We start from the raw sequence: 19,473 nt of genomic DNA on the forward strand, positions 1-19,473 counted from the left end.
GGCCATTACTTGAATCAAACATGTACATCATTATATTATTAACTTTATGATCGACTGAATAATCGTCTTTCTTTACAAACACAATAATATGATTTAATAGTTGAAGAGCTATTTGTGGTGGAAGATTTTTTGCACGTTATGTACACCATCGTACCTTAAAAGTATACCTTTGTAATGCTTCCGTTTGAGTTGTCAGAAAACTACAACAGGATTAGATTTCAGAATAAACTTCTTTTGCTTTGTCACAGGAAGCAAATCTCATTCCTATATTTGCATTTTCTCTCAGTTTGTTTACTCTTTTGGCTTCTACACTCCACGATCCACTCTGCGCGCGTAATGGATCGCGTGATGAAATATTCAAATTGTAATCTCCTCCTTTTTGTAATGTAAATGATGTTGGAGTATCTTAAGTATCTTATTTAATTAAATACTCATTTGAACCACAAGCAAGACAATATACGGTTGAAAAAATCATTCATCTATAACTGTCTAGACTTAGCTATCTTCTATTCAAACAAATTTCCACCGATTCCAAACACAGGTTGACACAAAGAGCATGTTTCTTACATTCAAGATTCTTCTTGGTGTATAAATGGATATTTTGTCACGATTAAGGAATTTTCCCACCTATTACAATGCTCCACAGGTCCACGTAAAGACATGCATGTCATTACTGCTCCCTCCTCCCCAAAAGATATAAAGTTATTGAAACCTTATGAATCTTTATTCGCTGTAACCTTCCCCTGACTTAAACAGCTGTAGACGAGAATTTGATGTAACAGCAGTTATCGCCTGTCATCTGAATGAAGTTACAGTCCCAATTCAAGGAGAAAACTAAAGGCTCTGTTGGCATATTGTCAAACTCATTTTGTAAAATTTTGTCGTCATCTAAGGCTTTGCCCTTTCGGTTGGCTCTCTACACTCCTACACTTCTACAACTGAAACTTATATTTCACTAATAAAGGTGCATGCAGAGGTAATGCTATATATGTTTCCATCACGCAGATTACATGAAGTCCATGAAAGAAATGGATTTTGCTTAAGAAGGCTAACTGTACCAATGCTGTCAAATCTAGTGAAGACCGTGCACAAGCAGAAATCAAAGCCGAATCTTTAAAATTCTAATCATATCCTAATCTGTAAAATCCTAATCAAATCTTAATCTTTAAAATCCTAATCAAATCCTTATGTTTAAAATCCTAATCACATCCTAATCAAATTCTAATCTTTAGAGAGTGAAACATGCGTTTGTGCCACTTAGAACAAAATCGTGTGCATTGTGTTGTCATATTAATATTACACAAAACTCACACAGGTCGTCTTACTATTACTGACATTGTACTAGAATATGTAGCTTGAAATAAGCATCACCAATCGATCTGGTTGTTAATTAAATTCTTCGTTCAATTTAATGACAAAGTTTTGGATCATCTCTTCAAATGCTCGGTTTGTACTCGACTCTACCGAGCCCCCTAAAGCTTGAAAATGGGTGTAGTCAACTACTCTTGGACTACAGCCCCCAAACAAAAAATTAAACCCGTTCTTACGTTTATGAGTCGAACGACTAATCGTGTGCAGTAGAAAAATTCCAGGCGTTCTTTAAATAGCAGTATATGTTACTTAAAGCGAGTTTATTGTATGTTTATATTAAAGCAGCCATACCCTGGTAATTATGGTTTTAGTTAGATAATTCTTTGTACATCATAACCACTTGCTCAGAAAAAAAACCAAAGAACTTTTATTTTTTTTTAAATCTTACTTGCTGACTTTGGTTTGTTGCGTGGAAATCAGTACTCATTAAAGTTAAGTGCATCTTATACCGTCCTACAAACATGATGAAACAAAAACCCCAATTGCATCTTACAGTTCCCTAACATAAAAACATTCATAGTTCTTAACAAAACATTTTGATGTTTTACACGGTTTGAATTTTTTATGTATTTTGCGATATTGTACTGCTCTTAAAACTATAAATTCCCGAATGAATTTTGTATTCTAGTTTTCGAACGAATGGTCTAGTTTCATCTCAAAGACTGAAAGAGTCTTTTTTGTATCAGAGGAGAGTTTTATATATTAGAAGATGGTCTTTTTTTAAGAATTACACATGTATTTCATCAGGCAAAAGTGTCGAAGTTCAGGCCGAAATTTATAAGATTTATAATTGAAAGAAATTGCTATCGTTTTAAAAAAAGTATATACGTGTGTGCATAAATAATCATTTATCTTTGTTCAACAGCTGACGTATAAAGATCAAAGGTTCTTGCAATTGTTTAAGAAGATAAAGAAGAACTCCAGAAATGTCTTGAACTTTTCACTTTTTTATGTTTTTTTCATCTTCAAAATAAATATATGAAGTGTTTTTAAAGAATCTAGGCTCAAACAAGAGACTATGTTTTTTTAAAAGTCGTGTTTTGAGAATAGAATCAAGTAGCAGTTCGTCGACATTTTCGTGCTTTTAGCTAACATTACTAAGATTACTTGCTTGTAACAAATACGGTTAACCTGACGTTTACTCCTCATTTGACTCTGAAGATGACTACCGCTAAGGTTGTCGAAATGTCAGTCAACAACAGCAAAAACAGTCCTTCTCAGGACTATACCAACCTGGACGATCTACATTTACAAACATGTAACGATACTCCCGGGTTCGAACCATTTACTTTATTACTAAGATTTCAGATTAAAATAATATGCTCTCCATCTTGAAGTAGAGAGTAAGTTTATTTGTTAAGAGAACAGAATTGCATATCAATTCCTTGACTTTTTTATGTTTTAGCTAACATCAGTATGATTTCACATTAAAATACTTTGCTTTCATCTTGAAATAAAGACCCCGCGTTTATTCAAGGTGATGTTTTTAGAACAGAATCGCCTTCAACACCAAATTGAAAGATGTCATTGTGTTCATAAACGAACAGTCTCGTTTCACTCTTACAATAAAGTCACGCGATATTTTCATAAGATTTTTCAATGCATTGAAGAATAATCAGCCTGGATGGCTCAATCTATACTAATTAATCCTGAGTAGACATTAATGTTGCACAAGATCTAAGTTTTTTCGAGGCGGAAAAGGATCTGCATGTTTTCGTTTATCGGCCTGTGCTGGATTATGTTGATAAGGCTGATTATGGCTTTCATGTACAATTCTAAATTTCAAATGTCTTTATCTACTGACATCCATGTTTAGTTTTTGATGGGTTTTAAAGTCAAACAGAGAATTTTGTATCTCTTCTATTGGCTGGTATTTGGAAACTTCAGTCATTTCTACTAGAAATAACTGAATATTCGTCTGTGATTGAAAAAGGTTTTTTGTGCTCATAAAAAAGCTACAGATCTCGTGACATTTATTTTTAGATTATATTTTTAAATAATTGAAAGAATCTTTGCTCTCTGAACGTGGGCAATTGAACAATAAAAACAGCAAGAGGTTATCAACACGCTTTACGATGTACATTATTTACGATTGCAATCATCAAAATCTTAAAGTTGCGCCATCAACAAAGAACATCTTTCTTTCAACATTTATACTTCAGAGCATTCTTCGTATATAATCCCCGATCTATTCAGTCCGGAGAATTTGTTATTTGCCTCGTAAAATGAGTTTGAAAATCTTTGAAACTATGTTCATCTACTTTGGAGTGCATGAATCTTTATTATTCGTACTGTACTGCTTGGAGAACAAGTGCTAAAAGATTTTCTCTATGTGTAGCTACGTGGGCGAGTTGTGTTCAGTTAGCTAATTGAAGAGTTGAACGGACTAACAAGACGTTCACGAAGTGCCTCAATAATAACACCATTCGTTTTCAATTACGATTATATTTTTAGATAAACAAACGACAAATTTGAAAACAAAAAATTTTTAAGAATGAGTATGTAGGTCATGCTTTGCGCTTGGTTCGTCCTTTAGAAGACCTCAAAATAGCGGCTTTCGTCTGTACAATTGTTAAATAAATAAAACGTTAATAGCGAAGCAAAAGAAACACGCTAAGATGTATAACTGTCAGTTGTAAGAAGGCGGAACCATACGCATCCTAGTTTATGTACCATGATGGAGGTGAAATCCTTCAGAAACAAGCTACGCAAGATTGGGATTGAATTAATATATCGTTCTCTCCATATAGCTACCAGTGTAATATTGATAATTGCACTGTTCGCACTAAAGTTCTACAGGTGAAAATGTAAATATTAAATGTAGCAAATTGAGTTTTTGAGTTTATCTTGAGACATGCTCTATATACGCACTGACAAAGGATTATTTGCACTTCTTGCAAGATCTACCGACAAATTTTTATCGTAAACTAATTTATAGTTTGTTGTATAAGCGGGTTTTTATAACAAGTCATTCAAACTCTTATATCATTGTGAGGATGTAAAATTTTAATGAACGTTACAACGTACCACGCGAGTGCTATGCACATTTCAAACTGTTTCCGCGTGCCATTACATAATGTACGTAATAGTAGTAGTTTCGATTCCTTGAAGAATGTTGTTTCATGATTTGAGGAAGCAAAAACCATGATAATGTGGGTCCGAAACTATACACCATGCTCAAAGAAAATTTAGAAAATTTTGTGAAAGTGAAGACCACTTAGTGTAAAACATGGCGAACCAGGAAATCATGTGCAGTGTGCGCAATAATTTCATCGTCAATTTCTTTTCTGAATGTATTTGTGTTGACAATTTATTCACCCGTGGTTTTCCTTATTAGTATGCGGGCTTTGCATAAATTTTCATAACAAAAAGCAAGAAGTGTTGTTGCGCCAAGTATTGCAAATTGGATGTTTATTATACCGAGTTTGTTGTAAAATTTCCAAGTAATGGACGACAATTTAGCTTTCATACATCACAGTGATTGGCAAATTATTTAAATAGGTGTTATTATATGACCACAGATCTGTTTACCGGACGTTTTTACAACAAGTAGTTTTGTCTCTCTTCCGAGAACTGAGAAAGAACGTCTTCCGATTGACAATTTCCTTGACATGCGCCGTGTTTACAAGATCAGAAAAGCGTTTTGTAAAAAAACGTTCTAGTCTTATACATTGCGCTGTTTTTAATTCTTTTAGCTGTATAAGTGGGCGATAAATAAATATAATCGTTGAAGTCGAACCGTTTATTTTGATTTTTTTCAAAAAAAAGCATCGTAAAAAATAGAGTCCGCGGCATTTTGTATTGTCCGCCGAAAACAACGTTGTGATTGGCTGAACGTTTGTTGTGCAATAGTTTGTACGTCTTGCGGAAAATAAAAAATATTTATTCAGTGTAGCTTTCAAAAGATATTTTTATTGCAGGTTTAAACTACATAAAATGCAACATTGTACCGGTGTCTTTTTGTCTTCACACACAAAGGCACAAAGCTAAATTTTATGAATTAATCCACCCTATAAAGCGAGCTTGAGAAATTTTGAGTGATACTCGACTGTTAATATGCTAGATTAGAATAAGCAGCCCGATTAGCAGTGTATTTCCGACATCCTTGATTGCAATTACAGCGTAGAAATTGTATTTTTTAGACAACAATCTTTGTTAGTTTTGTTAATAGTTTTCGAAACGTAAACACGAAGCTAATAGTTTCCAACAGAACCACAATGATTATATATGATGTTGAATTGCAGTTTTTAATAAGTTAGCTACGTCGAAAAGTACGCAAAAATTTAGTCTTCATTTTATTGACCTCGAACGACAAAGAGGCTTTTCTGAATCAACTCAAAGCAGTTGGTCGCTATTTTTCTATTATAAACCTTATTTGACTGCATATATTCCTCCAGTGTTATTTCTACATTAAGGTTTCATAAACATTATCATCGACGTTTTCATACCTCTAGAATAAAGATTCCTGAGAAAAATATGGAAATATACCCGACAGTTTAGCTAATATGAAGATTTTTCCTTATGAAGATAGAAAATTCGCTTCCTTTATATGTTCACAGTTTTCCAGTAACAATTACACAAATGATTTTCGCACGTATAATGACTGACATGAAGCGGGCATTTGTTTTTATTCGTTGAGTTAATTTCATAAACTTGTTTGTGGTAGTGTAAGGGCGTTCCTGGTTTGCAGTCCATAATATTTTCCAAAGTCAGTCCCCAGAACATAGCTCAGATTTAGACCGCGTACAGAAAATTTCGCAAATAGGTTTGGCCAAACATAATTTTTTCTGTACCGTAGGTGCGAGAGGCTTTAGTAACTCCGTTGCAATGATTACAAGCAAAACATCTTCATATTTACAAGTGCAAATGTATGCGTTGTCTGTGGAAGAATGGTTTATTAAAACATGCACGCTGTATTGACAACTCGTGGTGCATAAGCAGCTTTTAGTCAACTGTCGAAAAATTAAGAGATAACTGCAAATTAAAGTACAAGCACTTTGATTACCAATCATCACATAGCTGATAGCTACTCTCTTGTCTTCCATAATCTGTTCTACATTCACTACGTTTGTGCAACATGCTAAACACTCGTCAATGTGTTGTATAAAAAGTTACCTTCAATAACGTCGTCCAATGTCCAATTCCCAAAGAAACCAGAATCAAAGTCAACAAAGGATTCCATTTCATTCATTAACATTTCTTGGTGATGATTTGACGCGTTCTTGTTTGCCTTAATACTTGTAGTACTGTTCGACACCTGTTCATATGCCATGAAGTGATTTGTCGCCTGTATATAAAGACTAGAGTTATGAAACTGGTGGGAGACAAGAGTCCCTGTCTATTATAGAGCGCAGCATGAAAAGTTTATTACGTTGCCACGACAATAACTTATTCAATTTAGACAGGAAGACGAAATTGTCAAAATTCTTCACGGATCGATTGTTCAAAATTCAATAACATTCTACGTTGAAAATATGCGGTTGTATTACGATGCAACGTCGAGAAGAAATTTGGTAAACCACAATTTGTGAAACTGGTGTAATGTTATGATGGCATTGTTGAAAAGGATTAAGAACAAGTTTCATTTCAGATGTGATGAAATCAGGGTTGTCTACGACCTACTCGTTTAAGGCTCCGCTTTTTCATTGTGGCCTATCACTTTGTCTTGCCTATATCTATTTCATTAAAAGCATTTTGTAAACACTAGCCTACTATGTTACTCTAAACTCGGTACTCTTAGATAGTTGCTGGATATTTATCAAGTTTAAAGTTTGTATGCGATTTATTCATCGCTTGTAATATGTGACATTCACCACGAAGTACAAACTGAACAAGGTCAACAAAGGTCACTCGACTTCATGCCGACTTTATACCGACTTCATGCCGACTTTGTGCCGACTTCATGCCGACTTTAGAGGATTCTCTTTATTTCTCAATTTTGTATGTCGGTTGTCTCTTAATCACGATGTTACAAAAAAACAAAAGCGGTTGAAATGTTTTTTTTTGTAAAGAAATTTTGTCTTAGTAACGGACTGCAAAAGTAAAATCCGATTGAGTCGGAATTTTAGTCGGAGTCGGATAAATTATGCATACTCTTTGGAAATAAATTACGCATACAGTCGAAGACTTGATATAAAAACGAATAGTTGTCGATGAATATTTTTATCGTGGGCAAACATATGCAATTCTCCTTTGACATTTTGTTTTACTAGATCGACATTTACTATCATATCATTTTTTGTATGATAAATAATTTTATCTGAATAGTCATTTGCGTGATAGATAGTAAACAGTTATTGGATGAGGTTGAGCATGATATCAAGAATTATTCAGACTGAGATCAATGCTATCTGCCGAAGCGAAGCTGAGGCGCATAACATTGACCGAGGTCTGAATAGTTCTTAATATCATGCGAAAGCCGAGTTCAATAATTGTTTTATTATTGACTTCAACTAACTGAAAACATATCAATAAGAAACATTTTTTAAACCTTCGATAATTTATTTTGTCAGACGGCTTATTCAAGTTCTTCTGCTTTAAGTATGTTGTAAATATGTTCAAAGCCAGCTAGTTCGCCGCTCTTTTAGTGTTTTCCACATCGTTTTTGTTTAAAAGCTTTTGCATATCGTTATTAAAAACTGTGGTAAACATAGCTGTTGTTTGATTTTTCGAGACCGGTTTTTAGCGGCGTTCATAATTGTAGAAACTATTATTTGTAGGTATGACGTCATACCTAGAGATATTGAGCATTATTTGCTGGTAGTTGACCAATGAAAAACGACAATGCTTACATAGTGTATAATAATTTTATTTAAATAATCATTTGCATGAAATTTCTATACGAAGCACTATCGTATCATGAACATTGTTGCCTAGTCAGTTTTCCTGAAACATCTCATTAAGACCCTCAAGTAAATCCCATGATTCACAGCTTTTCTCGTCGATTAGTTCACAGGTCGCCTTGTCGAGCCAATTGGATGATTACAAATTTTTACACTGTACTTGCAGTTAAATTCAGCAAGACAAATAATTTAGTGAAATTTTAATAGAAAGATTTCAAGTACTTAAGAACATAAAGTTACAGTTGATTCTTGATTGACCTTATTCAAAATTATTAATAATATTCGAAGCGGAGAAGGTTGCTAAACGCTAAGAAGCAAAATTTATGTGAATTCAACTATGCTTTTTATAATATGGTTTTATCCAACCTCTATCCTCCGTCCAAAAAATACACCCGGAATAAAAGTATTCATTAATAGGTCACGTGTTTACCCACAAGAGAATCCCGATTAGTGTCTTTCTGACATAAGCATTAAGAGAACTGATTTCGATCGAGTAAAAAACACGCACAGAGCACGTGATCATTGAAATATATCACGTGAAGGATCATTAGTTATTCATGAGTGCTGTACCTTTCTAAATTTTGCGCAGATGTAAGATTGTTAAAGATCTGCATTAACCTCCATATTTGAAATCATGTGTAATGATATCAGCATTTTTTGCCAACAGCTGTCACCATACTTCTCTAGATACTACTCTGCCAGACTTTTGGCCCATTGCTAATTAATCAACATGCCTTTATTATTGATACTTTATATATACATATTAAAGTTCACTGATACCTCCTACTAAATTGTATCGCATTGGCACAAGGACTTTAAAATTATTATAAATACAAAGTACTTCGTTATCTCAAATTCATCTTGTCAATTAGAACCACATACCTTTGAAAACTTTTGGGTGGGCTTTCTTACGAACCGTTTTTGATGCTTAGCTTTTTTTTTCTCGAGAACTCAAAGTTGCTTCCGTAGCTACAGTACGTTTCAGCTAAAAGCTTTAACTCGGAATTTAAAAGTTATTTCATTGCTTTATATTGCAAAATGGGGAACAACCGATTCAACATAGAATACGTAAAACGTGGGAAGTATGCGACTATAAAGATCTTTCCAAGCATCGACGTATTTTCCGGATGTGGGCGTCTTGAGAAGAGCAAGCGCGCGACAATAATTTACCTAGAGAAATTTCTACGTTAACATTAAAACAGTAAACCTCCAACATTATTTCACTTTGACTGTGATGTCTTATATTTACGTTTCCCTGATTGACGCATTTCCTGTATTGAAAGATTTTTTATCTTAGATATTTTATCACTCATTAAGTGTACTGTGTACATCACGAAGGTCTCGTGCACAAGTATTCTGATGAGTTAAAAAACGTAAAAATGTTTATGTAGTTAACAAGTAGTAGTTGGGGAGAGAATGAGGTGTCTCACTAACCCCCTCCCCTCTCAGTTATTCCAAACACCAATTTTGAAATTGTCCGTAATGTGAAGAGAAATGAGTGGGTGTGCAGTGAATCCAAATTTAAACAGCCTTATAAATAGTTGATTCCTGCAAACGATCACGCGACAAAATATATGAAATAAACAGCAATTTTCAAGCATTGTTGTCTATAATAATGAGTTGAATACACTTAATGATACGTCTAACAGAAAAGGTTTAAGTCGTGTTAAGGCTTTTAGATCATCATAAAACCTGCCTGGGAGAAACAGCGCTTTAGAGAACCTACAACTGATATATATTTTTAAGAAAGCATGCCCGAACCCGCATTAAAGTCTCACACTTTTGGCGCATACATCGTCTGAACAATCTGGCAACGCCACTGGTTTGTACTATACACAGGTTGCACGGGCGCCTACACAAGCTGGCTTGCTTTGGCCAGAAGTCATTTTCGTTGCCGTCTTGTGTTACTGACGTAGCTTTTGTGTTGGCAAACTTGGCATAAAAAAAGTTGCTACAAATGTGCCAAAGTCGCAAAAAAGCTTTCCAGATTGTTCACTAGATTTACGAACTTGTTCAATTGTTTGCACAATCTTATTATGAACATTAAACCAATAACATGAAGTGCCGTTCTAAAATATAATGTAGTTAACGAATTCTATGTACATTATGTTACACTATACATTATATTTTACACTACATTTTATTACTCTATTATATTCTACAATGCAATTCATATTATTGCAGTAAGCTGGGCTCTAATGTTTATTATAATATTACATGTCCCGTTTGGAAAATATATTGCTTCTGCCATAATTGTTTGCATTTGAATTTTTACGATTTCATTTTATGTTACTTTTCCAGAAAGTTTGACTTTGTAAATTACATCTTCAGATGTTTACTACGCTGTATGCTCGAGGTGTTTTATCCTGATACGTGTAGACGGAATGTGTGAATTCGTACATATATTTTAGCGTTTCCGAATTTCTCCGAGATGCGTGTCGACGTGGCTAGAAGGTTTGACTGGGCGGCTAGAAGGCTTGACTAGTTGCGTGACCAGAGAAAAAAGAATTCACGCCTAATGTTCCACCTTTGTTGTGCCCCTTAGCTACTAGGAAGGCTTGAGTGCGAAATTTTCATGAAGAATAAAGACTCTATAAACGGCAGTTCCTGTGATTTAAAGGACAAAAACGTTTTGTATCGATATTAAAGTACACTTGTACAAATAACGTTTTATCTAAAATAAACATGTTTCAACATCTCATGATGCCATCTTTAGTATTATAAGAAATATTATGTATGTGATGAATATAAGTTTAATAAGTTTATGAATAGATTATTATATTACAATAAAATAGTGGTTAGAATTAATGATGAAAGTATTTACAGCCGGAATATATTGTTAAAACGAAAACCTTGAACGTTGAGATTAGGATTAGTTTTGTTAATGTAAAGTGCTTCTTTGAATCATCGGGCAATATACCCCAACAAGGTCTCAAAAGTGTGAGATAACATCCTGAAATATCTGAAAAACATTTCATGATCGTATAATCGCAAGTCTTTAACCAGCAAATTGTACTCTCCTTTTTCATTTCTTTCCTCGTACAGTTTACGCATCCATTAAAGTTTGATTCACATCCGCCATTTTCTCAATTTCACATTGCAATTTGCAATCGTCTTTGACGATTTTATTTCCTACTGCGCATGTAGCGCAGCGAAATTTTGAGACGATCGTCATAAAAATCGTCTAGTGGAGATCCACCCTAAGTGTATAAATTGTATCACAGTATCATATTACATTTATATAAATTCATCACATACATAATATTCCTTATAATACTGAAGATGGCATCATGAGATGTTGAAACATGTTTATTTTAAAAAGACTTGTCGTTTTTATTAAATGCGCAATATCAATAATGCTTTTACGCAGTTACGGTAACGTTTTATCTAAATCTGACTAATGCCGTAGTAATGCCGTACAGAAAATAAAGGATTTTGAAAATTTTACTGATGCTTCATATAGTTAACTCAGACAAGCGCAACCCAGCGCAACATTTGTCCTAGGAAGTTAACTTAAAGAAGCGCAACCCAGCCCACATTTATCCTAGAAAGTTAACTCAGAGAAGCGCAACCCAGCGTAACATTTGTCCTAGAAAGTTAACTCAGAGAAGCGCAACCCAGCGTAACATTTGTCCTAGAAAGTTAACTCAGAGAAGCGCAACCCAGCGTAACATTTGTCTTAGAAAGTTAACTCAGAGAAGCGCAACCCAGCGTAACATTTGTCTGAGAAAGTTAACTCAGAGAAGCGTATCCCCCCAAGGTGACATTTGTCTTAGAATGAAACAATTCTTGAACGTCATACTGCGTCAAAGCCGATCTTTGCTAAACAGACCTCTTTCTAACACTTTTCCGCCGATATCTTCCAAATTTTATGCCATTTCCAAAATTATTTAAAACATTATCATCTTTTTCTTCATGTATGCCTTTATCCGCTTTTTTCTTTTTCCTCTCCTCAGTCTTCTCCTCTCTCTCTTTCTCTCTCCTTCTTCTCTTCTCCTCCCATTCCTCTTCCTCTCCTCTCTTCTCCTCTCCTCTCCTCTCCTCTCTTCTCATCCCATTCCTCTCCTTTCCTCTCCTCACCGCTCCTCTCGCTGTCTTCTCCTTTTCTCTTCTCTTGCTGTCTTCTCCTCTCCTCTTGCTGTCTCCTCCTCTCTTTGCATTTCTTTTTCTTTGCCTCTTCTCTTTTCTCTTTCTCTGTCTTTCCAATCAACTGTTCTTTTTTGCTCGTCCTTTACTCTACTCTATTCTCCTTCCCTAACCTTTATTGTCCTTTCTTCTTCCTGCCTTACCTTTTCCCTTTGTGCGTGTCCTTTCCTCTTAGCTCCCCTCTTTTTGCCTGCCCTCTGTCGTTTAATCTCCACTCTTCTGTAGGTTTTGTTGTATGTATAGATCTTTATTAGGTTGGTAGGAACACCAGTTTAACTTTGTGTAGCGCGGCAGCACATTAATCGTGACATGACTCGGTGCAGTCCATTGTCCGAACTATATTGAGGTGAAATCTCGATTTGATGCTATCGTTGAGTTCTATAATAACTGGAGCGGCTATGTGGACTGGGGCGATGAAGCCAAGAACATGGATGCCAATTGATCTATTTCCGCTGAAATGTTCGCTTTGCAGAAAAAAATTTTCTCGACCTCCCCCTGCTCTCATTTTGATTTTCCCTCTTCGTTTTCAAATAAAATTTGCGCTTTTGAAAAGAAACACATCAATCAGTGAACAAGTCTTTGATTTTTCAAATCTTTTAAACTTTTTAGCATATTTTTGTGAAAATGCCGACATTTTGTCCAATTGTTGTGTGTCAGAATGTCCGTAGAAAGCAGTATATTGCTTCTCACTGGTGAGATATTTTCTTGTTTTGTTTGTTTTCGATATTTTTAAAAGCAGCAATTACAATTGAAAAAAACAAAATCCACATGCCGTAAACTGATGTGAATACTGAATATACTGATATTTTCTTCTTTTGTTAAAAAAAGTCAACATTCTCTTATATTTATTTGTTGTGTCAACGAGTGAAGCCGTATAAATTTACCAATGTATTCGCAAAATAGTTTCCCAGACAAAAAAAGACCCTGCACTTTTTACTGAGTGGGTTGAAAGTATACACAAATGGTCACCCCTCACAGAGCCAACGAGATGGAGCAGAGTTTGTTCAGATCATTTTGCCGAGCACATGAAGAGAATATCTGGTGGCAAGGTGTATCTGGTATGCGGTGCAGTACCGACACTATTTCATTCACTGGTGCGTATAAAATTGACAGTTTAAGAAACAACGCTCTACAGAACATGTATTCTTAAGGAATCAAGTTTGTTTTGCTTATTTATACAGATGCCAGATACTGAAGAAGGTGACGTAGACACAAATGCGCAGTGTGTTGAATCTAAGGAGAGTATTGAAAACGAGGTGAGTGATAGTGATCATTTTTCTCTTCATGATCACTTATACTGTCTTAAGTCTCCTAGTAGACTGAAAAGACAGTTGGATGAAGTTATTGACAGGGCAGAGTCGTATAGGAAAAGACTGAAAGTCTCTAATACAGGAAAAGTAGACTAAAACAGAATTTGATTTGCCCAACAAAAGGACGTAGAGTAATTGTATGTTAATGTCAAAATTATTTTTACATTTGAGTTGACGCTAATTTCATTAGTAACATTCTTTGCCGTTTAATTTTTCGTATATTTCGAAAAATTTAATGCTTTACTCGAAAAATTTAATGCTTTGCTGAGCCACCCCATCCCCCCTTCCTCTCTCCAGGATTCACACCTCTTCTTCAATGTTACTGATATTGCAACTTACGAACAATGTGTAATGCACGCTAAATTTATATGAATATTATCATTGCAGTCATCTCTTACATATAATCAAACAATCGATTCTATGTTACAAAGTTGTAGTTTGCATTTTTTGAGGTTTTTTAAAAATAAATGTTTTTCAAATTGTCATTTGTTGCTTTTATTGAGTTTTGAACTTTCCTTTGTGCTACATGGATGAAAAAGAGGCTGGTACAATTCAGTAATTAAAAAATAACATTCTGAAAAGCTTTTTATTATGCTTCTTGCATGGAAGTAAACAAAAAAGTGCTTCTTTCCCATGGTTTAACTCCTTGCATAAAAAACACCTGATGCTGATTAATTCATAAGAAAAGGAATGGAAACTAGTCTGAAATGTGTATAAAGTTTGTTTTTTCTCATGATAACTGTGGTAATCAGGCAAATGCTTTATTTGCATCCAAAATAGGTCAGGACACAACAAAATCAGCAGTGCTGCCAGTGCTAAACATGCAATTGTGTATTCATAATTGAATTATACAAGTGTTAATGAATTATTTTTGTATTTCTGCATATTATTATATCACATTAAAATGTAGTAAACCATACTACATTTTGAGGTGCTTCCTCTTCTGAAGAGCAAAAAAGTCACAAAGGTAAACAGTGACTAGTATACAATTTTGTTCACATTTATGAATAAAATATACCCATCAGCTCTCTCGTTATATCTGAAAGTCATTTCACCTAGCATTTAAAATTGAAAAGCAACTTACAAACTGTTTATATATGGAAAGCAGTGTCAAATCAAAGAAAACATTCAAAGTTGAGGTAGAAATGTACAAATTGCTTTTGAAAATAAAATCTCAATAGCCCTTGTTTCTTTTGAATGTAGAAAGATGCTAGAATGGGGGCAAACTAGGGCACAAGGGGAACAGAGTGCAGAAAAGGTAATAAGATTGAAGGATATAACGTCTCTTTCACTGAATATTGTTTTAAGAATCAAAAGCAGCCCTCCTCTATACTGCTCTAAAATATCATCAAGGAATTAAATGTTTGTAATATATTTGACTTTTTTGTTTAAGTTTGATTCAAATAAATTCTGGTTTAAAATGTGTTATTGCGTAACTCACTGAAACATAGTTAGAGCAACTCTAAATATTGCAGCAAAAAAAGTATCACATTAATGAAAATACTCCTTCATCTTACCTTGAAAAGAGAGCACTCGCATGTTCAACAACAGAGACGATGTTTCAAAAATATCCATCGAAAGCCAACAACATAGAGATTTTGAGCACCTTTGCTTCGTTGAATGAATGAAGAATTTCATTTCAACACGCTAACCATCGTCAACAATAATTGCTTTCCACATGGGGAAAAGTTGACAGTTAAGGCTTCCTTCGTGAGAAACTCGCCGTTTTGATTTTGGGTTTATACCTTGATTTTCATCATAAAAATACTTGTCAAATGCCAAATATACACTTAGATTTTGCTCGCTCTTTTCTCAGGGGATGAAGTGAAAAATTGCAAAATTTTCCGCAAATGGGTCAAATTATAGAACTCAATGGTTGCTATCTGTCTGTGCGTGATCCTTTCACGGGGGAAGGTTAAACGGAATTGGTGGGAGCGAACAAAAAATGTAAAACGCTGACTAGATGTAGCATATAATTCCAATTATTCCATAAACAATGTGATTTCATAAAATTAAATATATTCCTTGGAAGTTAAATCTAAAAAGCTTAAGATTATGTGGATATATACTTCACAGGTAATTACAAACATCGCTTGTAACTCGGTTGTGGGAATAACACAAGAAACTTGGTGCATTGTGCTTGTATTAAGTTCGCTTCGGAGCGTGTTCGCATTGTTTATCGCACACTCTCTTTACTTCTAAGTGCTCTGGTGAAGAAAATGTAAAGCAGAATAAATGTGTTTTTCGTTGGAGTTAATATAATAACTAATAGTTAATGTAAATTTTGGGGGGTAAAAATTACCCTTAAAGTTAGGAGTAAAATGAGTGCCACAGAATGCCCCGGTTTTAAGGGGAAGCATTTTAGGTGGTGATATTTATTTAAGGGTAAAATTTTCGGTGGTAATATTTATTTAGGGGTAAATTCTATTAAGGGGTAAAATTTATCTAGGGGTAAAATTTATGGGGGTAAATTTTAAAGGGATGATTTTGATGGACATGCAATTCCCCGTGAATTGGGGTAAAAACAAATTACACAGAATGCTGCATTTTTTAGGGCACAAATTCAGGAGGTAGTGCTTCAATGGGGTTAAAACGAACTCTGAATCTATAATAAGAATAAAATAAAATAGATCAAAAAAACAATCTCTTTATTTCAACAGAAAAGAAATGAGCGTAGCTATCTCGAGAATGGAGTGAAGGGTGGCAAATATTAAAAATGTGTGTTATTATCAATAAAAAAGATTTGATTCAAGGAAAAGTAACGAGGTTCAACATGCAAACATAACTACTCGACCATTGACAGAGTATTGGCAAACATAAATACTATTTACCATTGGCAGAACATTGATAATTAAGAGGGGGGGAATTCATATATTCATATGTTATAATTTCTAAAACTAATTAATTTCAATGTAAAGTAGAACGGGCACAAATGACTAATAGCACCCCCCAATTTTTAATACTCCGCCGCCCTTGAGTACTCCCCTCAATAATTGAGCTAGCTACGCCAGCATAAAACATACGTACACCGTAACAGATAAAATGGTCTAAATGTCCAGTGTAATGGTTTAAATCTCCACTTAATGCTTACTTTAAATCTTTACTGACCTGCCACACATGGCTGACATGCTGATTCAAAAGAATTTAAGATGGATTGGTCATGTCCATCGTATGGAGAGATCTCGTTTACCACGCCAGCTATTGTACAGCCAACTAGTAGAAGGGAAACGAAACCAAGGCCGACCTCGACTCAGACTCAAAGATGTCATGAAACGAAATATAAAGAGGAGAGACATCAACGTGACAACCTGGAAGCAATTGGCTGATAACAGACCGGCCTGGAGAGCTTCAATCCAACCATAGAACAGTCCTCGTCGCTTACGACTGACTGCATGATGATGATGAAACCTTTAATAAATTTTTGCAAGCTAATTCTATTGATAGCAGTGTGCTGCAACCCAACAAAAACGGAATCAATAAAAGGAAATGCACCCTTATGATCTTGTGGATAAGCTATAGAAAATACATATAGTATGTTGCACAGAGCGTAAAAAGGACTGTGTCTAAAGAAAATGAATTTGCGTCAACGAGTTGTCGTCCTTCAACGCACAATAGTAGCCAGTCAGGCTTCAGTATGTTTTCACCAATAACCAAAACTCGTGGATAGGTGGTGCGGGTTATTTTGTTCGGCAAATCATCATCTTCCTAATACATACACAAAAAAGAAAATGCTTCAGTGTTTGAAAGTTGCCTCAATGAATGCACTGTATGGAAAACGTTCCAAGTCTTTATCATTGCTTACCGACAGCATTTCCATCAGGCTGTTTTCAGACGCTTTCTTGGTAAGCAAATGGACTAACAGCATCACTGAACTTGTTGTTTCAAAGTCTGTTTAAAAGTTAACACAACTTAGCATTTATAAAATATTATATTTTCCTTAAATATTGTGATAATAGATTTACCACGCGGAAAGCATATAGGGATGATAGTGTCATCGCTACGCCTTGTAATTTATAACACTCTGTAACTAAAAGCGAGAGACTTGCCAGGTGAGAAACGGATACGTATTAAAGAAACAATTTCCCAACATAAAATTTGAAAAAAAGAAAAATGGCTTTATTTCGAATTTTAGGTTGAGCAATTGTTTTGTATAGTTAGTATATACGTTTTTAACTTCTAAATGTATGCTTCACCTGCCTTTACTCCACACAAAACCAAACAGTCATTCAACTAGATAGAGAAAGTTTGGAAATGAATGCGATGCTTGACATTATGATTTTTCAAGATGCACTTCCTTTACTTTTTGATTTTCCAATATAGAAACTGTTGCTTCTTTTACGCCGGAATTAACGAGTTTCTCCCTCAAATTTTTGTCCATCTTGCTCAAAAACAACACAGCAAAACAGTTTCATTCACAGAATACAATGCTATAATTGTCTTTCCAAACTACCTAAGGTTTTCAATAAAACAAAGAAAAAAAATAATTACAGTCGTATTTTTAAAAAACCAATGAGCAAAACCATCATTGAAATTCCCGAGAAGACAATAAATACTATCGTGTTTATGGATTTAATATAACAAACAAGGATGCAAATAGCCATAAAATGTAGTGTTTTTCTTGGTACGAACCTTTTAAAAACGGCAAAAAATCGTTTTTACTCCTTATCCAATATTTTTGTTATGCGTTTTCGACGTTTAGCTTTCCAAAGACATCATCAGACTTATAGTTTACAATGCAGGCTGCGAAACTTTTATATAATATTTACAAGCGAAAATGACAGTTATGTAATTAGAGAACTATAAGACTAAACAATCAGGCAGTATACTTACATTAAAATAGAGATAATTTCTTACACGCTTTGAGACCACTATTAAGTTGTGGCATATTGCGTTTTATCAAAAGCGTTTCTAAGATGAGAAGTTGATTAGGATTATTATTTTTACAGCGATATAAGATTTTGGTGTTACTTGCAATCAAATTACAAGGATTAAATGGCACGTGTGTGAGATTGGTGTCGGAATCAACGTCAGGAAGTGAGAAAAGGTGTGAGATGTAGTTGGCGTCTGGACAAATGAGTAAATGTTGTGAGATAATGCATTTTTACGTTGAATTAAAAGGCGAGCATAATATGAATTAAAACATAATCAGAAGCATAAACCTTCTCTAGTAGAAAAACATGTTTCCCATTAAAACAAAACACAACCTCTGTTGCATTTGAGTTGATCAAGAGCAACAATCGCAAAGAGAAACGTACTCAAAACAAAAATATTCTGAACTCTAGACAGTTAAGATTCTATCTCCAGTTCATTTTGCCAAAATAACCTAAATGCAGCCTTTCCATAGTACGCAAATATCTTAAATGGTTATTAATACAAGAGGCTACTTCAAGATACAACGGAGTTCAGAACTTCAGAGTAACGAGAGCATGTATTCAGTATTCGTTTACAACTCTTACATTACGTGGTGTTATTTAAATATACTATAAATCAATATATATATATGTATATCATATATACATACTTTATTCAAGAAATCTTGGAGAAATGGACCATAAATGTTAATATTCCGACAAAGTGGTTTGGACTCTGTTGACGAAGAAGCATGTTTCTTTCACTCTTGCTTAATTCCGCCATGTTGATTTTGAAAAATGCTTTGCACTTTGCATTGCACCAAACGCATGGGGTATTTTTTACACCCACATGTTGCATTTACACCCAAAGAGGGTCATTGTAAACGTTACCATTATGTTGAGGGTAAAATTTAAACTACGGATTGCAAAATACCCAGGATTTTAGAGTAAATA

This window comes from Xenia sp. Carnegie-2017, unplaced genomic scaffold (assembly GCF_021976095.1).
Source record: "Xenia sp. Carnegie-2017 unplaced genomic scaffold, XeniaSp_v1 HiC_scaffold_23, whole genome shotgun sequence".
Taxonomy (NCBI): domain Eukaryota; kingdom Metazoa; phylum Cnidaria; class Anthozoa; order Malacalcyonacea; family Xeniidae; genus Xenia; species Xenia sp. Carnegie-2017.